A 19421-nucleotide genomic window follows, 5' to 3' on the forward strand; every position below is an offset into this window, starting at 1 on the left:
CTTCTCTTTTCTTCAGCCGCTCCCTTCTATGCCCTTGCGCACTATCCTGACTTCTCCCGTCTGCTTACTTTGTGCCTTCCAACGCACAATGCGAACTACAGGTAGTGCTGCAGGGCCCACACCCTTTTAGTTGCCTTACAGAGCAGCTCTGGAGCTGTTACAGTGCCCAGCTGCTGCAAGAAATCAGCTGGAATGCTTCAGGTGCTGGGGCATAGCCAACATGAGCCCCACACCGAAGGAGGGTGGAGGTGTTTAATGCGAATTAGGGGTCATCCAAGGGCCGCAAAAGGCCGCCATGCCCTGCACATCCCTTTTTTCTTTTCATATGCAGACGAGGGTTGAAGCCAACTTTGACCCACTGCTTGGATGACATCACCATATGCAAATCCATCTGCTGCAGGCCTTCCCCCAGGAATGCTTGCACTAGTTGTTGCATTTGGTTTGTTGTTTGGGGGTGCTTCAGTATTAGGCAGCCTTCTGCCCTCCCATGTTCATCTGAAAATATGTGTTCTCCCTGCAGTTGTTGTCCCCAGATGAGAGTTCCCTTGTGCTGCCTCAGTTGAATCTCCTTTACTTGACAGAGATGTGCCTGAGCAGCGGCCCTCCCCAGCCCTATCCCAAATCATACTTATTTTGCATAGGAGATACCATGGTCATGAAGATTGTTCTCCCAGGGTGAGGTTCATTCATTGCATTCTGGGTATGCTGACCCCTGTGATTTCCCCAAATGTGGGAAACTCGACTGCATTATTTGTGGTAGTGGGGGACTGTGTTTGTGCTTTCCTCTGGTCAGCTCTGGTAAAAGTCAGATTTCTTTGTCTCAGATCTTCCTCTAGCCTTGTTCTTCTTTCGAGAGTTCCCTTGTGCTGCCTCAGTTGGATCTCCTTCACTTGACAGGGGGGTGCACGAGCAGCGACCCTCCCCAGCTCTAGCCCAACTCCTATTTACCTGCCAGGTGAGATACTATGATCAGGAAGGTGCTTCTCCCAGGGCAAGGCTCACCCATTGCACTCTGGGTGTGCTGCTCCTGCGATTTCCCCAAATGTGGGACACTTGACTGCATAATTTGTGTTTCCTCTGGTCGGCTCTCATATAATTTAGATCTCTTTGTCTCAGGTCTTTCTCCAGCCTAGTTTGCTGTCTGTTTCCACTTCTCTTTTCTTGAGCCGCTCCCTTCTATGCCCTTGCGCACTATCCTGACCTCTCCTGTCTGCTTACTTTGTGCCTTCCAACGCACAATGCATACTACAGGTAGTGCTGCAGGGCCCACACCCTTTTACATGCTTTACAGAGCAACTCTGGAGCTGTTACAGTGCCCAGCTGCTGCAAGAAATCATCTTGAATGCTTCAGGGGCTGGGGCATAGCCAACATGAGCCCCACACCGAAGGAGGGTTCATCCAAGCGCCACAAAAGGACGCCATGCCCTGCACATCCCTTTTTTCTTTTCATATGCAGACGAGGGTTGAAGCCAACTTTGACCCACTGCTTGGATGACATCACCATATGCAAATCCATCTGCTGCAGGCCTTCCCCCAGGAATGCTTGCACTAGTTGTTGCATTTGGTTTGTTGTTTGGGGGTGCTTCAGTATTAGGCAGCCTTCTGCCCTCCCATGTTCATCTGAAAATATGTGTTCTCCCTGCAGTTGTTGTCCCCAGATGAGAGTTCCCTTGTGCTGCCTCAGTTGAATCTCCTTTACTTGACAGAGATGTGCCTGAGCAGCGGCCCTCCCCAGCCCTATCCCAAATCATACTTATTTTGCATAGGAGATACCATGGTCATGAAGATTGTTCTCCCAGGGTGAGGTTCATTCATTGCATTCTGGGTATGCTGACCCCTGTGATTTCCCCAAATGTGGGAAACTCGACTGCATTATTTGTGGTAGTGGGGGACTGTGTTTGTGCTTTCTTCTGGTCAACTCTGGTAAAAGTCAGATTTCTTTGTCTCAGATCTTCCTCTAGCCTTGTTCTTCTTTCGAGAGTTCCCTTGTGCTGCCTCAGTTGGATCTCCTTCACTTGACAGGGGGGTGCCCGAGCAGCGACCCTCCCCAGCTCTAGCCCAACTCCTACTTACCTGCCAGGTGAGATACTATGATCAGGAAGGTGCTTCTCCCAGGGCAAAGCTCACCCATTGCACTCTGGGTGTGCTGCTCCTGCGATTTCCCCAAATGTGGGACACTTGACTGCATAATTTGTGTTTCCTCTGGTCGGCTCTCGTATAATTCAGATCTCTTTGTCTCAGGTCTCTCTCCAGCCTAGTTTGCTGTCTGTTTCCACTTCTCTTTTCTTCAGCCGCTCCCTTCTATGCCCTTGCGCACTATCCTGACTTCTCCCGTCTGCTTACTTTGTGCCTTCCAACGCACAATGCGAACTACAGGTAGTGCCGCAGGGCCCACACCCTTTTACTTGCCTTACAGAGCAGCTCTGGAGCTGTTACAGTGCCCAGCTGCTGCAAGAAATCAGCTTGAATGCTTCAGGTGCTGGGGCATAGCCAACATGAGCCCCACACCTAAGGAGGGTGGAGGTGTTTAATGCGAATTAGGGGTCATGCAAGCGCCGCAAAAGGCCGCCATGCCCTGCACATCCCTTTTTTCTTTTCATATGCAGACGAGGGTTGAAGCCAACTTTGACCCACTGCTTGGATGACATCACCATATGCAAATCCATCTGCTGCAGGCCTTCCCCCAGGAATGCTTGCACTAGTTATTGCATTTGGTTTGTTGTTTGGGGGTGCTTCAGTATTAGGCAGCCTTCTGCCCTCCCATGTTCATCTGAAAATATGTGTTCTCCCTGCAGTTGTTGTCCCCAGATGAGAGTTCCCTTGTGCTGCCTCAGTTGAATCTCCTTTACTTGACAGAGATGTGCCTGAGCAGCGGCCCTCCCCAGCCCTATCCCAAATCATACTTATTTTGCATAGGAGATACCATGGTCATGAAGATTGTTCTCCCAGGGTGAGGTTCATTCATTGCATTCTGGGTATGCTGACCCCTGTGATTTCCCCAAATGTGGGAAACTCAACTGCATTTTTTGTGGTAGTGGGGAACTGTGTTTGTGCTTTCTTCTGGTCAACTCTGGTAAAAATCAGATTTCTTTGTCTCAGATCTTCCTCTAGCCTTGTTCCTCTTTCGAGAGTTCCCTTGTGCTGCCTCAGTTGGATCTCCTTCACTTGACAGGGGGGTACCCGAGCAGCGACCTGATAAAGCTAAATATTTATCGTATATAAAACACTTTAAGAGGTCTAAGAACACTATACGCTATCTACGTAAGAAGTACCGTAAGGGTACGCAAGTTGTGTAGCGATCGCTCAACCGTAGTCGAGACGCTCAAGCGTCACGTTCGCTTACGGCCCAGTGATCACAGGCAGGCACGCTATTGGCTGCCGACTAACGTAATGATTCGCTATAGCGTAGCGTACGCTCGGGACCACGAGGAGATCACCAGCGGTGCAGACGCTTACAACGTTTAAACCTTTATCTCTATACCTTTAACGATGAGATACACAGTATACCTTAGTGTAGAGACAGAGTGTAAGTGCAACCTGGTGTAACCTGATTAACTACAAAGCTGCTTGAGCGTCACCGGCGCTCAGAGAATACTTAACACTATAAAGAATACACAGATACCTGGGCTTAGGGTCCGAAACCTATTATATGTATTATGACTATTATACTTGCAAAAAGAATCACAGTACAAAGCATACACTACAATATAACATAAACCAACTAACCAGATAAACTACACAGGAAATACAATACAATACAATTAAAGGAAAATACGAGAGAAAGAGAAGAGAGAGAGAGATAGAGAGAGAGAGAGATGGCTCACAGTAAGACAATATGATTACGGAGAAAACTTACGCACAAGGGGAACGATCGCATGCGCCTCGATATCCAGCTCCCGATTATCAGCAATGAGAACCGTTGAAGAGAGAGAGAACTGGATACGGTCGGCCTGCCTATTTATGCCCCACACACAATACAATTCAATGGTCCCTACAATCTCATTGTTCATTGGACACAGGAATTCGGCTTCGCATTATAACAAAAGGTCATAGGTTGATTCATACAGGTGGGCTGTGACTATTTCCAACTGCTCAGGTGGGAGGGAAACTGGGTATCCCGCCGCATGGGTAATAAAGTGCAAATAAAGTAAATGTTCATAAACTTCTTATGTCCATAACTATTCGCACGAGCGATTGATCTGCTTCAAACCAACACCGGAATATTTCTAATTAAATATTCTTCCGATGGATACTAAACACCACTGTATTACTCCTGTCTGACCCTTCGTATCAAACAAAGAGGGATTCCTCTGTTCATAAACATTCTATATTAACCAAACTTTCAGAATCTATCAAAGGGACCATGATCTACAAAATACATTATTAGTGAAAATATGTTACGATTGAGTCGCACGCTACAACCACATAAACTCTACCGTAAATACGCATACCATGCGCCTGCGGGTGCCCGCGACTGTGAGTATGCGCACGTACGGGAGAGCGTACGCATGCGCAGCACGGACCTGGGTGAGGTGCAAATATGGTAGTGTGCATAGAGATATTTTTCTGACTTTGACAGTCCACCCTTTGGCAGTCAATAATAACTGCCACTTCCTGAAAACATTTCAAAAGGAGAAAAATATATGTTAGGGGTTAATTCATTTCCATGGTTGGGTAAGGGAGGAGAGAGGAGTAGGTGTGAAGAGGGTATGACCTAGTGAGATAGCAGAAGCATGTGTGTATGAATCCGTGTTTGGGGGGTCATGTATCATCGTGCCGTACGTGTTGTAAATCAAGCTTCGAGGTATTGCGAAGTATACATTTGAATTCCTTCTTATCCCGTGGTACGGGTCTGTGGATGGGCTGTCAAACTTTACCGAGCTCTTTTCGGATTTTGAACAAAATGGGGAGCACATTTTAGTTGATGATACATGAATGGGGGAATATGTGATTGCTGATATCTGTGCCTGTATTCCCTATACTATGTGTGTCATTACCTGAGGGTTGTAGAAATGAAGAAAAGACATAATTACGGTAAATGCGGTGGTATTCTATGTCAGGTTAATGTATATCTGTCGGTTGAAGTTTTGTTCGGTATCAGTTGAAAGTCGTCTTCTTTGCGCTGTGTTGCCCATTAGGGGTGAGCAAAAAGCTTTGTCAATGCCATTAGATTTACAAAAAATGTTGGGCTAGCGTAAGTTTAAGAATTCTAGGGAAACTGGGGATCCATGGCAAAGTTCATCAAATGTCCATATCTCAAGTGGTCAAAACTTCTTCTTTGGTCTATCCGTTGTCTGTATAGCGTCTCGTCAACTTCCTCGTCCAAGTGGGTCTTTTTATCTTGGAGAAAAACCAGAAAAACAGGTGAAAGAAACGGACCGTAGAAATCGCATTTTCATCACATCATTGTTTCTATCATTGGGTCATAAATCAAATCCAGGTTAATTACAGTTTCCTCACTCCTCAAACTCATTACCTTAGTACGACGATTGCACCTCATTAAAGCCTGACCGCATCTAAATATCAAGCCAATGGTTATGATAACACCTAAGATACATAGGAGAAACTTCCCAACATCCATTATGACTCCTTGAGCCCAGTCTCCCAAACCGGAGAACCAATTTCGCGGGTTCAACCATGACACCCAACCAGTCAGCTCATTACCTACAGCAGCAAGAGTGAGATTGTGTTTTCGGCGAAATTCCCACTTCAATTGGAGAATATCGTCCATCTTTTGGTCTATGACCTCGACCGGATCCTCGGTGCTATTCGTGATATACGTGCAACACTTCACGCCGTACTGTGTTGCCAATGTAACACAATATCCGCCTGTCACTGCTGTGAGGTAATTAAGAACCATTCTATGCTGCACCAGTTCTGTTTTATAAGCTTGAAGTTCCCTTCCCGTATATCTAAATGTGTCATCATACATTTCAGTGATATTGTCTAACAAATTTGCGAGCGCCGATATGTATTTATAATTTAGCACTCCTCTAGCGGTGCGGGTGAAATCTAACGCGATTAAGAATTGAATCCCGGTGGATTCACTTATCAGATCAGAGGCCGGATGCTCTGTCTTCTCTATCAGGTGTCTTTTAACAACGTGCTCGTAGTGGGTGTGAGTATAAGGAGCTTGGGCACCACGATGTATGTCCTTCATTTTGTCATGTGTTACAGTCATTACTTCAGGCAATACTTTTCCAATATAACACAATCCTTCAGAGTTTGGGGCAAGCCACTTGTACGCCTTTCTCCCGCATATGAAATATGCATCATCGGGGAGAACATATGGGACGGAGAAGGACATAACCATATTACACACCTTCCAGGTGAAATCTCCTAACCCTAATTCTTCCATCTGCTTAATACACGTATCAGGTTGTACGATATGTGCACAGTATCCTGGTGATACTTCTCCAACTCTCGTAATCCTATTTCCTAAGGTGTACCTATACCGGAAAGATTTCCCTCTACTGGCTATGTGGCGTACAAGCTCTGTATCTGTAGGCATTCTATCTGCTCTATGCGAAAAGGTCATGGTGTGGTTACTCCATGACACTTCCCAATTTCCCGGCTTTCTGGGATTGGAGATGTTGAAACATAATAGGGACCTATCCACATGGTATTGGTGGAGCTTCAAACTAGGAGGGCTGGAGATATTAAACCTCCTGTCCACCGGTCTCCCACCATTTAACTCAAGTACCTCCCCTATCGTTAAAGGAAATGGTACTAGCCCTGATTTGCTATGACCTTGAGGTACTTGAGAGCATACCCAACAATCTGTTTTGTTTAACACATTACCCACTAAGGAGTGATAGTCACTCAATGGATGCCGGTCCATATGGATATTAAAACTGGATTGGCATTTCTTAATGCACCCATCTTCAATGACATTGTTACAGAGCCTACAGATACAGTTTTCTTCAGCTAACAATCCGTCACAATTTCTTCTATGGTCAATGCTATCGGATCGTTTTCTGATACTCGCCTTTGCTTGTTGGTTAGGTTGATCCTGGAAAACTACGCCTCCATCTTTATCATCAGAACCCATTCCAGAACCTCTATCGACCTCCATGGTACTCTCGCCGGAACAGACTGCTCTGGTCAACATCATGGTCAACAGGAAAATCCGGATCACAGTCTCTTGGGGCAAGTCCATCTTATAGGAGGAAATGGAGAAGAATGAGAAGGAGGAAAAAGAAATTTGAGGGAGAGGGGATGGGAAGTGGAGGAAAATAATAAAAGGGAGTGGGGAGTCGACAACAGCTCTCGGTCTTCAAGGCTCAGGTGCCGCCTCAGTCCTCCTGGAACAGACACTCCAGTGATACAACCTCTACCGTCTGTTTCTTATCACGGGACTTCTCTGGATCAGCAACCTTCTTGCAGTGGGATGAATGGACCCAAGTCTCTCTCTCAGCAACCTTCAATGCCGTAGTGCTAGTCAATAAGACCTGGTATGGTCCTTCCCATCTGTCAATAAGGCAACCTGAGCGTAGAAAATTCCGTATCATTACATAATCCCCAGGTTCAATGTCATGACAATTACTATCTGGTAAATCAGGAATCACTAACTTCAGATTATCATTTTGATTCCTCAACTGTTTACTCATGTTAATCAAGTACTTTACAGTTACTTCATTGTTACATTTCAAATCATCCTGAGGGTTAATCATGGCATGCGGTTGTCGACCAAACAAGATTTCAAAGGGAGACAGATTAAGAGGGGACCTGGGAGTGGTTCTGATACTGTACAATACAATGGGTAAAGCTTCTGGCCATGTCAATCCTGTCTCTGCCATCACTTTACTCAATTTATTTTTAATAGTGCTGTTCACTCTTTCGACCTTCGCACTCGCCTGTGGACGGTACGGAGTGTGCAGCTTGCTATCAATTCCCATCAACTTACACATTCCTTGAAAGACATCACCTGTAAAATGGGTACCCCTATCACTTTCGATTATTCTAGGGATACCATATCTACATACAAATTCCTGCACAATTTTCTTAGCAGTAAACATAGCGGTATTTGTTGTCGCTGGAAATGCTTCGACCCAATTTGAGAAAACATCTATACAAACAAGTACATATTTCAAATTCCGACAAGGGGGTAATTGTATAAAGTCAATTTGTATTACCTGGAAAGGGCCGCCGGCAGGTGGGATATGGGATGGTTCTGTAGGTATTGCCTTTCCAATATTCTTTCTCAAACAGGTAAGGCATGACATTGCTCTTTTACTCGCATGAGAGGAGAATCCTGGGGCGCACCAGTATGCTCTTACCAATTTGCACATTCCTTCCTTGCCTAGATGAGTCAGCCCGTGAGCTGCTTCAGCCAGACATGGAAGATATGCTCTGGGGGCCACTGGTTTACCATGTCCATCCGTCCAGAGTCCTGAGGACTCCTGGCCACATCCCTTTGCCTTCCAGACTGCCCTTTCCTGTGTGGAACACAAATTTTGCATTTCACACAACTTCTGTGTGTTAATGGTATTAAATACCATTAATTGTGTGGTGTCTGTCTGTATGGGGGTAGCAGCTGCTAACTTAGCAGCTTCGTCTGCTCGGCTGTTACCAAGTGATACCGGGTCTTGGATATATGTGTGTGCTTTACATTTGATAACAGCCACTCTGTCGGGTTCCTGTATCGCTGTTAGAAGCCTTTTTATGTGAGCTGCATGCGCTACCCGTGTACCAGCGGCCGTCATGAAATTTCTGAGGCGCCATAGGGCTCCGAAATCATGGACTACCCCGAATGCGTATCTAGAATCGGTGTAGATATTGGCTGACTTACCCTTAGCCAATTCACATGCTCTGGTTAGGGCGACCAGTTCAGCAACCTGGGCTGAGTGAGGTGGGCCTAGCGGTTCCGCTTCTATGGTGTCTTGGTCATCTACGACTGCGTATCCAGTACACAAGTCTCCCGAGTCTGACTGTCTATGACAACTACCGTCCGTGTAGAACGTGAGTTCTGCATCTTCCAGTGGGTTGTCACTGATGTCAGGCCTTGCGGTAAAATTTTGGGTCAAATATTCCATACAATCATGTGTATCTTCCTTTGTATTAAATCCTCCTTCCCCATCACTCTCACCTTCCACCCTTTGTGCCTGACCAGGCACACCTGGGAGATACGTTGCAGGATTTAATGCACTGCATCTCCTTATGGTGATGTTTACGGGGGCCATTAGTGCCAATTCCCATCTTGTAAATCTCGCTGATGAGACGTGTCTGGTTTGGGCAGAATTCAATAAGGCTGATACTGCATGTGGCGTATGGATTGTGAGGTTGTGGCCTAGCACGACGTCTTCGCTTTTTGTCACTAGCAATGCTATTGCAGCAACGCTTCGCAAGCATGTGGGGAGGGATCGCGCTACCGTGTCTAGCTGAGCGCTGTAGTATGCAACTGGCCTACTGGCATCACCGTGTTTTTGGGTTAGTACACCTGCCGCGCAACCAGCACTTTCTGTTCCATATAGTTCAAAGGGTTTCCCATAGTCTGGCATACCTAGTGCTGGTGCCTGCGTTAGGCACTGTTTGAGTCTCTCAAATGCTGTTTCGGACTCGTCTGTATGCGAAATCCTATCAGGTTTGTTTGAGGAGACCATTTCCTGCAAAGGTAACGCCAAAATGGAAAACCCTGGGATCCAATTACGGCAATACCCACACATTCCTAAAAACGTTCTGATCTGTTGCTGGGTTTGTGGCAGAGTCATGTCTCTAATTGCTTGGATTCTATCAGCGGTCAGGTGTCTCAGTCCTTGTGTTAGACAGTGTCCCAAATATTTTACCTTAGTTCGGCATAATTGTAACTTGTCTTTGGACACCTTGTGTCCGGTGTCTGAAAGATGAAACAGGAGCTGTTTCGTATCCTTCAGAGATGCTTCCAGTGAATCTGAACACAGTAATAAATCGTCCACATACTGTATCAATACTGATCCACTGTCTGGTTGCAAAGACTGTAAACAATCATGCAAAGCCTGAGAAAATATACTTGGACTATCTATGAAACCTTGGGGTAATCGAGTCCACGTGTATTGGACTCCTCTGTATGTGAATGCAAACAAATATTGGCTGTCAGGGTGCAGAGGTACCGAAAAGAAAGCGGAGCAGAGGTCAATAACAGTGAAAAATTTGGCAGTGGGAGGGATTTGCATTAGGATGACAGCTGGATTTGGCACTACGGGGAACTGACTCTCAACTATTTTGTTAATCCCCCTTAGATCCTGCACTAGTCTGTAACCCCTCCCCCCACTCTTTTTCACAGGGAAGATGGGACTATTAGCAGTGCTGGACGTTCTTACCAGAATGCCCTGTTGTAGCAAGCGCTCTATTACTGGGTAAACTCCTAACTCCACCTCTGGCTTCAGAGGGTACTGTGGGATTTTTGGAGCTATCCTACCATCTTTTACTTGTACAACTACTGGAGCTACGTTTGCCATTAATCCAGTGTCTTGTCCGTCTTTTGTCCAAAGTGACTCTGGTATCTGAGATGTCATCTCTTCTATTTGGGATGGATTCCTATTTGTCATAATGGTATGTGACATTAATTTTGATGGGGAGTCTAACATGTCTCGCACTTCCTGAGCGTGTTTCTCAGGTATGTCCAAGAATACACCTTCAGGAGTACAATAAATGACGCACCCCATTTTACACAGTAAGTCTCTTCCCAGGAGATTGGTTGGTGCCGATGCAGCCAGCAAAAAGGAATGCTTGGTATGCAAAGGCCCTATTGTAATCTCGGCTGGTTTGCTAACAGGGTAGTGCTGGACTACTCCTGTTACTCCCATGGCTGGAATTGTCCTACCAGTGGTTCTCATGCCCACTGTCGAATTTATCACTGACCTGTGTCTACAAGAAAGTTTAAAGTTTTACCAGCTACATTAATTGCGATCTCGGGTTCACTTCCAAGATTGGCAATTAATTTTACTGGCTGCAGATTACAGGTATGGCCACACCCCTATTGGGTATGGTGACCTCCCTGAATCCCGCTGGCAGCAACTACTTGTGAGGGAGATAGTTGGGAACTACCAGAGGCATGCCAGTCTCTGTTTGGGGGATATCTTTTTGTTTCCCCTGTATGTGGCTCATAACTCCGTTTCTGCGGACCTTGCTCCCAATGTCGTGTGTCGTGTCGTTGTCTAGGGGTTTGGTATGAGTTTCGTGGATTCTTTACTCTACAATCTCGTGCCATGTGTCCCTGTTTGTGACAAGAATAACAAGTAACCATACTTGACTTACCCACAGGATTTGGTGATACAAACAAAGGCTGCCTTGTGGTCAGAGCCTGTATACTTACTGACATTAATTTGTCACCTTGTTGTTCCCTGTGTCTGGTGATGTTTCTGTCGTGATCAATAGCAGCCTCTCTCAAAGTAGCCACAGACAGACCTCGCCAACATGGTTGCGTGGTCTGTACCCTAGTCTTCAATGACTCTTTTAAACCATCCATCAGTACCGATACTGCTACTTCCCGATGGTTTGTGTCTGTTTTAATGTCCTCTATGCCTGTGTATTTGGCATTTCTAATAATGCTCTGTGAAAATACTCTGCAGCTGTCTCTGACTCCTTCTGTTTAATGGAGAATATCTTATTCCATTTAGCTACTGCTGGGAAATACTCTTTTAACTGCAAGTTTATTCTTTTCACATTATCTTGGTTGTACACATCTGTAAGAGGTACATCATGACCTAGTCCGCAATCAGCTAAAAATTGAGTTGCGTCGACATTTGAGGGTAAACATGCTCTCAGCAATATCTGCCAGTCTTTATTGTTGGGCTCTACAGTGTTACCTAAGTCTCTGATGTATTTTTGACTGGCAACTAAGTCTTTTCTAGGGTCAGGAAATTCAGACACTATGGTCCTTAATTCCATTCGGGAAAATGGAGTGTACATGGCAATGTTCCTAATGGGAGTGGCTCCTGATGCGTCTGTTTTCCCATTTGGCACTGCTATTACTCTAACAGGTGTAATTCTAACAACCTCATTCTGTGTAGATTCTACAGGCTGTGGTGAAATAGTTTCAGCATAATGCATGGTGCCGTACTTACCAGTTGATACGACCTCACCTATCCCTCCGCTAGGGGCCTTTACTAATCTCGTGGGTGGAGCTGTGCCTACTGTGGTCTCTGCTATGGTGGCTGCTAGAGAGAGCGCTGAAATCATTGCCGATTCGTCCTCTTGATCACACTCCTGAGGAAAGTTCAAAACAGGGTACAACTTGCACGGGTTAATACTTGCATGGGTTAATGGGTTAACATTATCATTAACATTTACACAGTTACTAAGTGATTTTGTGTTACACCTTAGTGCGTCTTTCTCCGCAATCAACTTCTCTCCTGATATGTATGGTGGCGGCGGGGCCGTGACAATCAGTTTTCTGTTAGAGCCAGATCCCGCCGCCTGAGCCAAACCTCTCTGTATCTCACCTTCCTGTTGCCACAACTGTAAATAATCATAATGCTGGATTCGTCTCTTTGTTGATTTTATGAGACATATCCTCCTCCTTAAATTTTGTAACACTTCTGAGCTGAAGCTCCCTACTCTTGGGAATTTCTCCCCGTCATGTACAGTCATTCTCTCCCATTCATCACATAAAGTTTCTGTGTGACTTCCATATTTCTCACACATTATATACCTGGCCGACCCAATTGGCCGGACCACTGAATCAACCCGAACCGAGGTTGATCGCCCCCTACCTGAACAAGTGGCCCCCATAGTTCGAAAGTGTTGCTTTATTTAGCCAACCCTTTACGCAAAACCAAATGCCAACAATAGGCTGACGGTGGCGGTTTACCGAGTACCCCACTCACTCGCCCACGCCGACCAATACGACCTGATCACACCGATATGGTGCTGGCGTACTCGACCTAGGGCCCCTGCGACCTGAACCTCTATTTACTGGAACCTGCGAGGGTTATCCGAAGAACACTTACTCTTTCCAGTAACTATTGGTTGCTGGATAGTTCCTGAGTGAGCAGCGAACTTCCCTTAAAATAAAAAAATTACACAAATCACGTTAGAGTGTACAGATAGCGTTTGTGACCCCTTTACTCTAATGGTATTAGGTCAGATTACTAACTACTGCACACACTTACGTGCGGTCCAGTCGTTCAGTACACAAACAACTAAGCTTATGTACGGAAAGACCAATGGAATCGAAACTTACGACTGCGAATTCCTTCAGCCAGAGCTTATATGGCCTATATGGGTGTTGCACCAACCCTTTTCGGTGTTGTGCCTGTGAACTGTATAGCAGACTTCCTTGTCGGCTGTACCTGGACCTCCTGGTCTGTTATGACCTCCTGGTCTTGTTACAGTATGACCTCCTGGTCTGCTATACTCTAATGCTCAAAATTGTATATTTAACCAGAGATGCCTCCCTAGCCACCGTGCACGTCACTTACACGCATGTACCTCACGAGTACTCGACTTTTCTTGTGGTTCAACCTTTAAAAATTGTAAAAACACTCACTCATCACATGTACACTTTTGTTTCTATTTCTATTTCTGCGCAGAAATTTTTCTTCAGATCAGGTGTGTTACCAATTAGGAGCAGGATCTGTTAACTAAATTTCGGACACCCAAAAATAGACTTGCGTTATTTCTCGCCTCGCGTTATTTATCGCTTTGCGTTAAAAATCAACTTATCGTGACTTGAGCTACGTGGGCGTAACCGGACGCTCCGTTGCGTAACGTACGCTGCGTGCGTCGGCCTTTGGATTGCATACGCAAGTCTTTGTTAGAGACACGTATGCGCAAAGCAAAGATCCACCGTAACACAATTTATACTTTTATCAATGTAGATGATCCTTGATCATCTACCACACAAACACACTGACTTCGCCTTATCTCCCAGGCGAAACTGTGTGTTTGTCTATCTTTTAACTATATTACCTTTACTCTTAAACTATGAAATAACGGCAACTCTCTTTTTAGCACTTCTATCAACTATAAAAACTGGCAGACAGGAGAGTGATATACGAAAATGAAAAAGAAAAAGAAATGCAGATATATATATGTGTGCGTGCGTGTGTACGCAAGACAGAAAAATAAACAGTTTTAAAAGACACTAGCGTTTTGTTCTTACCTCCGGTTCCCGGATTCCTTCAGCACTCTTTACCTAAGTGAAGCAGACGCTTATCCTGTCAGCACTACGAGGGATACTACCTCCCGCCCTTTGCTGAGGGATAATGTCTGCTGATCTACCTAGTGCAGATATGTGAAGGACGGGCGAGCCGCCAATTGATAAAGCTGAATATTTATCGTATATAAAACACTTTAAGAGGTCTAAGAACACTATACGCTATCTACGTAAGAAGTACCGTAAGGGTACGCAAGTTGTGTAGCGATCGCTCAACCGTAGTCGAGACGCTCAAGCGTCACGTTCGCTTACGGTCCAGTGATCACAGGCAGGCACGCTATTGGCTGCCGACTAACGTAATGATTCGCTATAGCGTAGCGTACGCTCGGGACCACGAGGAGATCACCAGCGGTGCAGACGCTTACAACGTTTAAACCTTTATCTCTATACCTTTAACGATGAGATACACAGTATACCTTAGTGTAGAGACAGAGTGTAAGTGCAACCTGGTGTAACCTGATTAACTACAAAGCTGCTTGAGCGTCACCGGCGCTCAGAGAATACTTAACACTATAAAGAATACACAGATACCTGGGCTTAGGGTCCGAAACCTATTATATGTATTATGACTATTATACTTGCAAAAAGAATCACAGTACAAAGCATACACTACAATATAACATAAACCAACTAACCAGATAAACTACACAGGAAATACAATACAATACAATTAAAGGAAAATACGAGAGAAAGAGTAGAGAGAGAGAGAGATAGAGAGAGAGAGAGATGGCTCACAGTAAGACAATATGATTACGGAGAAAACTTACGCACTAGGGGAACGATCGCATGCGCCTCGATATCCAGCTCCCGATTATCAGCAATGAGAACCGTTGAAGAGAGAGAGAACTGGATACGGTCGGCCTGCCTATTTATGCCCCACACACAATACAATTCAATGGTCCCTACAATCTCATTGTTCATTGGACACAGGAATTCGGCTTCGCATTATAACAAAAGGTCATAGGTTGATTCATACAGGTGGGCTGTGACTATTTCCAACTGCTCAGGTGGGAGGGAAACTGGGTTTCCCGCCGCATGGGTAATAAAGTGCAAATAAAGTAAATGTTCATAAACTTCTTATGTCCATAACTATTCGCACGAGCGATTGATCTGCTTCAAACCAACACCGGAATATTTCTAATTAAATATTCTTCCGATGGATACTAAACACCACTGTATTACTCCTGTCTGACCCTTCGTATCAAACAAAGAGGGATTCCTCTGTTCATAAACATTCTATATTAACCAAACTTTCAGAATCTATCAAAGGGACCATGATCTACAAAATACATTATTAGTGAAAATATGTTACGATTGAGTCGCACGCTACAACCACATAAACTCTACCGTAAATACGCATACCATGCGCCTGCGGGTGCCCGCGACTGTGAGTATGCGCACGTACGGGAGAGCGTACGCATGCGCAGCACGGACCTGGGTGAGGTGCAAATATGGTAGTGTGCATAGAGATATTTTTCTGACTTTGACAGACCCTTCGCAGCTCTAGCCCAACTCCTACTTACCTGCCAGGTGAGATACTATGATCATGTAGGTGCTTCTCCCAGGGCAAGGCTCACCCATTGCACTCTGGGTGTGCTGCCCCTGTGATTTCCCCAAATGTGGGAAACTTGACTGCATAATTTGTGTTTCCCCTGGTCAGCTCTCGTCAGATCTCTTTGTCTCAGGTCTCTCTCCAGCCTAGTTTGCTGTCTGTTTCAACTTCTCTTTTCTTGAGCCGCTCCCTTCTATGCCCTTGCGCACTATCTTGACTTCTCCCATCTGCTTACTTTGTGCCTTCCAACGCACAATGCGAACTACAGGTAGTGCTGCAGGGCCCACACCCTTTTACTTGCCTTACAGAGCAGCTCTGGAGCTATTACAGTGCCCAGCTGCTGCAAGTAATCAGCTTGAATGCTTCAGGGGCTGGGGCATAGCCAACATGAGCCCCACACCGAAGTAGGGTGGAGGTGTTTAATGCGAACTAGGGGTCATCCAAGCGCCGCAAAAGGCCGCCATGCCCTGCACGCCCCTTTTCTCTTTTCATATGCAGACGAGGGTTGAAGCCAACTTTGACCCACTGCTTGGATGACATCACCATATGCAAATCCATCTGCTGCAGGCCTTCCCCCAGGAATGCTTGTACTAGTTGTTGCATTTGGTTTGTTGTTTGGGGGTGCTTCAGTATTAGGCAGCCTTCTGCCCTCCCATGTTCATCTGAAAATATGTGTTCTCCCTGCAGTTGTTGTCCCCAGATGAGAGTTCCCTTGTGCTGCCTCAGTTGAATCTCCTTTACTTGACAGAGATGTGCCTGAGCAGCGGCCCTCCCCAGCCCTATCCCAAATCATACTTATTTTGCATAGGAGATATCATGGTCATGAAGATTGTTCTCCCAGGGTGAGGTTCATTCATTGCATTCTGGGTATGATGACCCCTGTGATTTCCCCAAATGTGGGAAACTCGACTGCATTATTTGTGGTAGTGGGGGACTGTGTTTGTGCTTTCCTCTGGTCAGCTCTGGTAAAAGTCAGATTTCTTTGTCTCAGATCTTCCTCTAGCCTTGTTCTTCTTTCGAGAGTTCCCTTGTGCTGCCTCAGTTGGATCTCCTTCACTTGACAGGGGGGTGCCCGAGCAGCGACCCTCCCCAGCTCTAGCCCAACTCCTACTTACCTGCCAGGTGAGATACGATGATCATGTAGGTGCTTCTCCCAGGGCAAGCCTCACCCATTGCACTCTGGGTGTGCTGCCCCTTTGATTTCCCCAAATGTGGGAAACTTGACTGCATAATTTGTGTTTCCCCTGGTCGGCTCTCATATAATTCAGATCTCTTTGTCTCAGGTCTCTCTTCAGCCTAGTTTGCTGTCTGTTTCCACTTCTCTTTTCTTGAGCCGCTCCCTTCTATGCCCTTGCGCACTATCCTGACTTCTCCCATCTGCTTACTTTGTGCCTTCCAACGCACAATGCGAACTACAGGTAGTGCTGCAGGGCCCACACCCTTTTACTTGCCTTACAGAGCAGCTCTGGAGCTGTTACAGTGCCCAGCTGCTGCAAGAAATCAGCTTGAATGCTTCAGGGGCTGGGGCATAGCCAACATGAGCCCCACACCGAAGGAGGGTGGAGGTGTTTAATGCGAACTAGGGGTCATCCAAGCGCCGCAAAAGGCCACCATGCCCTGCACGCCCCTTTTCTCTTTTCATATGCAGACGAGGGTTGAAGCCAACTTTGACCCACTGCTTGGATGGCATTACCATATGCAAATCAATCTGCTGCAGGCCTTCCCCCAGGAATGCTTGCACTAGTTGTTGCATTTGGTTTGTTGTTTGGGGGTGCTTCAGTATTAGGCAGCCTTCTGCCCTCCCATGTTCATCTGAAAATATGTGTTCTCCCTGCAGTTGTTGTCCCCAGATGAGAGTTCCCTTGTGCTGCCTCAGTTGAATCTCCTTTACTTGACAGAGATGTGCCTGAGCAGCGGCCCTCCCCAGCCCTATCCCAAATCATACTTATTTTGCATAGGAGATACCATGGTCATGAAGATTGTTCTCCCAGGGTGAGTTTCATTCATTGCATTCTGGGTATGCTGACCCCTGTGATTTCCCCAAATGTGGGAAACTCGACTGCATTATTTGTGGTAGTGGGGGACTGTGTTTGTGCTTTCCTCTGGTCAGCTCTGGTAAAAGTCAGATTTCTTTGTCTCAGATCTTCCTCTAGCCTTGTTCTTCTTTCGAGAGTTCCCTTGTGCTGCCTCAGTTGGATCTCCTTCACTTGACAGGGGGGTGCACGAGCAGCGACCCTCCCCAGCTCTAGCCCAACTCCTATTTACCTGCCAGGTGAGATACTATGATCAGGAAGGTGCTTCTCCCAGGGCAAGGCTCACCCATTGCACTCTGGGTGTGCTGCTCCTGCGATTTCCCCAAATGTGGGACACTTGACTGCATAATTTGTGTTTCCTCTGGTCGGCTCTCATATAATTCAGATCTCTTTGTCTCAGGTCTTTCTCCAGCCTAGTTTGCTGTCTGTTTCCACTTCTCTTTTCTTGAGCCGCTCCCTTCTATGCCCTTGCGCACTATCCTGACCTCTCCCGTCTGCTTACTTTGTGCCTTCCAACGCACAATGCATACTACAGGTAGTGCTGCAGGGCCCACACCCTTTTACATGCTTTACAGAGCAACTCTGGAGCTGTTACAGTGCCCAGCTGCTGCAAGAAATCATCTTGAATGCTTCAGGGGCTGGGGCATAGCCAACATGAGCCCCACACCGAAGGAGGGTTCATCCAAGCGCCACAAAAGGACGCCATGCCCTGCACATCCCTTTTTTCTTTTCATATGCAGACGAGGGTTGAAGCCAACTTTGACCCACTGCTTGGATGACATCATATGCAAATCCATCTGCTGCAGGCCTTCCCCCAGGAATGCTTGCACTAGTTGTTGCATTTGGTTTGTTGTTTGGGGGTGCTTCAGTATTAGGCAGCCTTCTGCCCTCCCATGTTCATCTGAAAATATGTGTTCTCCCTGCAGTTGTTGTCCCCAGATGAGAGTTCCCTTGTGCTGCCTCAGTTGAATCTCCTTTACTTGACAGAGATGTGCCTGAGCAGCGGCCCTCCCCAGCCCTATCCCAAATCATACTTATTTTGCATAGGAGATACCATGGTCATGAAGATTGTTCTCCCAGGGTGAGGTTCATTCATTGCATTCTGGGTATGCTGACCCCTGTGATTTCCCCAAATGTGGGAAACTCGACTGCATTATTTGTGGTAGAGGGGGACTGTGTTTGTGCTTTCCTCTGGTCAGCTCTGGTAAAAGTCAGATTTCTTTGTCTCAGATCTTCCTCTTGCCTTGTTCCTCTTTCGAGAGTTCCCTTGTGCTGCCTCAGTTGGATCTCCTTCACTTGACTTTTTAAAGTTTTTCTAGGAAACGTTCTAGATGAATGCTTATTAGCCTTTGTCAGTATGTACTTTTTGCAAAGTGTCTCTGTGGCGCAATTGGTTAGTGTGTACGGCTATTAACCAAAAGGTTGGTGGTTAAATCCTACCCAGGGACGTAATTGACCTTGTGATCAGATTTTGGTGATATTTAAGTAGACAAGTCAAAATTTCAAACCCCCTCTTATTGTGTAGGGTACCTAGCCTTCTCTGATGTAATCAGAGTTAGATTTGATTCAGTGATTTTATAAAAACAGCTAGGAAGCACAATTTAGCAGTGGGTTGCAGAGAAAAAGAAATATGCTGGCAAAAAAATCCAATTGAGTGATTAAACAGCTCTTCATTTCTGGCTTTATTTTTATGCTAACA

The 19421-nt window shown here is 46.0% G+C and overlaps 9 non-coding genes and 2 pseudogenes across 9 annotated transcripts; all 11 read left to right on the forward strand.

The window, feature by feature from the left end:
• The first annotated feature begins 624 nt into the window (after positions 1-624).
• LOC135020761 (U1 spliceosomal RNA) lies at positions 625-788 on the forward strand. Its single transcript, XR_010218114.1, has one exon. It is a non-coding gene; the product is annotated as a U1 spliceosomal RNA (small nuclear RNA).
• Positions 789-940: 152 nt separating this feature from the next.
• Positions 941-1094, forward strand: LOC135020770 (U1 spliceosomal RNA; annotated as a pseudogene).
• A 655-nt stretch (positions 1095-1749) lies between these two features.
• LOC135020763 (U1 spliceosomal RNA) lies at positions 1750-1913 on the forward strand. The gene has a single exon (XR_010218116.1). It is a non-coding gene; the product is annotated as a U1 spliceosomal RNA (small nuclear RNA).
• Positions 1914-2065: 152 nt separating this feature from the next.
• Positions 2066-2228, forward strand: LOC135020767 (U1 spliceosomal RNA). Its single transcript, XR_010218120.1, has one exon. It is a non-coding gene; the product is annotated as a U1 spliceosomal RNA (small nuclear RNA).
• Positions 2229-2899: 671 nt separating this feature from the next.
• Positions 2900-3063, forward strand: LOC135020766 (U1 spliceosomal RNA). Its single transcript, XR_010218119.1, has one exon. It is a non-coding gene; the product is annotated as a U1 spliceosomal RNA (small nuclear RNA).
• A 12589-nt stretch (positions 3064-15652) lies between these two features.
• Positions 15653-15809, forward strand: LOC135020768 (U1 spliceosomal RNA). The gene has a single exon (XR_010218121.1). It is a non-coding gene; the product is annotated as a U1 spliceosomal RNA (small nuclear RNA).
• Positions 15810-16480: 671 nt separating this feature from the next.
• Positions 16481-16644, forward strand: LOC135020765 (U1 spliceosomal RNA). Its single transcript, XR_010218118.1, has one exon. It is a non-coding gene; the product is annotated as a U1 spliceosomal RNA (small nuclear RNA).
• Positions 16645-16796: 152 nt separating this feature from the next.
• On the forward strand, positions 16797-16938 carry LOC135020771 (U1 spliceosomal RNA; annotated as a pseudogene).
• Positions 16939-17630: 692 nt separating this feature from the next.
• On the forward strand, positions 17631-17794 carry LOC135020764 (U1 spliceosomal RNA). The gene has a single exon (XR_010218117.1). It is a non-coding gene; the product is annotated as a U1 spliceosomal RNA (small nuclear RNA).
• Positions 17795-17946: 152 nt separating this feature from the next.
• Positions 17947-18109, forward strand: LOC135020769 (U1 spliceosomal RNA). Its single transcript, XR_010218122.1, has one exon. It is a non-coding gene; the product is annotated as a U1 spliceosomal RNA (small nuclear RNA).
• A 643-nt stretch (positions 18110-18752) lies between these two features.
• LOC135020762 (U1 spliceosomal RNA) lies at positions 18753-18916 on the forward strand. The gene has a single exon (XR_010218115.1). It is a non-coding gene; the product is annotated as a U1 spliceosomal RNA (small nuclear RNA).
• Positions 18917-19421: the final 505 nt, after the last annotated feature.

The sequence above is a fragment of the Pseudophryne corroboree genome, unplaced genomic scaffold (assembly GCF_028390025.1).
Source record: "Pseudophryne corroboree isolate aPseCor3 unplaced genomic scaffold, aPseCor3.hap2 scaffold_356, whole genome shotgun sequence".
Lineage (NCBI taxonomy): Eukaryota > Metazoa > Chordata > Amphibia > Anura > Myobatrachidae > Pseudophryne > Pseudophryne corroboree.